The sequence below is a fragment of the Xiphophorus maculatus genome, chromosome 11, assembly GCF_002775205.1.
Source record: "Xiphophorus maculatus strain JP 163 A chromosome 11, X_maculatus-5.0-male, whole genome shotgun sequence".
NCBI classification, from domain to species: Eukaryota; Metazoa; Chordata; class Actinopteri; order Cyprinodontiformes; family Poeciliidae; genus Xiphophorus; species Xiphophorus maculatus.
In genome coordinates, this window is record NC_036453.1 from 28502609 (window position 1) to 28504527 (window position 1919).

Consider the following 1919-nt stretch of genomic DNA (forward strand, 5'->3'; position numbering starts at 1 on the left):
TTCAGAGTACTTTTGTTTGCTGATTGGTTTCAGTCGGTTGGTTAGTATATCGTCTTTTTTTTTGCCAAACGTGATTTCCAAAATCACGTTTGGCAAAAAAAATGATATAGGCTATTATTTTAGGAAGGCGACAATATGTAAGTTTGTAGTGCCGACTTTAGCAGCTCTGCCTCCAACTCTAAAAAGCTGATTCTCCTAACCACTTTTCAGGATTTTACATTGTTGTTGATGTATTTTGGTCTAGCGTTGCTTCAGTTCATCTGGATAGTTCTCTTAAGGTCCCACTACTGCTTCTTAGTCAGACTTTTTTATGGTCGTACTGCTGTTGATTTGCTGCTATACTGGAATAATTATTACATAGATGACTAGGATTTAGTTGAGCTTCAGCTGTGGGACAGACAGGCTAAAATTTGACTATGCAATCCTCAATTAGACATATGAACTCATTGTCTGACACAAATATCACAATGGCCCTGCTTGACATTGAGCTTTTTAGCTTGTGCTGAACAAGGTACAGTGTGTTTTAGCCAAACACCTTTTTGTCTCTCTTGTTCAAAAGACACTGTCAGCTACAGTAAGGAAGTACAAGGACAGCTTGTAAAGCCACTTACCATTTTTCTGTTTAACATAATTTTCCAACAATGTCATGAGTGTAAATATTTTCTATACTACTCCGACCTGTGGAATTTGAGATTTAGCACTTTTTTGTGTCATTTCTTAGCATTACAGTTTGGCTTATCTTGCCCTCTGTATAATGTTGGGAAATTGCTTTAGCGACCGTCACTGCTGTTACTTTGCCAATATTTAACATACATATTTATCCAACTAGCAAACCTTTGATTTTTAAGGCAATCGGTAAAACTCAGTAATGACCCATTGATTACATGCTTTACTTAGCATGCAATTAATGCAACCAACTTTTCCTACACAAGCTTAGTGAAAAGGAACTTTTTTTTCTTTTTTACATCTTGATTATCCTGTTTGGCTTGTTTTGTGTAATAGTGGAATCTGTTGCATGTTTTGGTACATTTGAGGTGACTAAGGTCATTTTATAACCTCAAAATTAGATCATTATAACCACAAAACTTCTGATTTCATAGGTATGTTTCCAGGATTCTGACATGTTTTTAATGTAAAAGTTTCTCAGCACTTTACGTTAATTTTTAAATGCAAAACACTTAAGGTTACCTTAAATCAATAGCTTTTACGTCTACCTGACAGATAAGGACAGACGGACAGACAGAAATTAAGAGAACAAACACAAGGAAGCAAAGATAGAAAAAAAAGTAAGGAATAAAGCAAGGTATACATGACAAGGAAAGAATAGATACGAAGGGAAGAAACAACATAATGGTGAAAGGAAAGAAGTGATTACAGACAAAGAAGTATATTATATTATATTATATTATAAGTATATTATATTATATATTATATTATATTATATATTATATTATATATTATATATTGACACAAAGAAGGAATAAAGGAAAGACAAAGAAGGAAAAGAGACAAAAAAGGAATGGAAGTAAAACAGGATGACAGAGAGATGAGAGGCAGACAAAAGGATGACAGGACAGAAGAAAGGAAACACACAGAGAGAAAGAAGAAAGGGAACAAGAAAAGAACGAAGGACACAATGGAAATACTATAAAGGAATTAAGGGAAGGCAGATGAAAGGAAGTATTTTCTTTTTCCACATTTATTCTGACCTAGAAACTACTAAAAATCTAATTCCAGGCCAGGCGTTTCCAGACTGCGTGAGAATCCTGATTCTGTTGTGTAATGACTGTGCATGAGCACCAAATGGGAGCCAGTGGTCGGCTACGGGGGTAGGAAAGGAACAAACAATCCAAAACCAGGGAAAATACTCACATCAGACAATCTTTCAGACACAAGACACAAAAACAAAATGACAATAA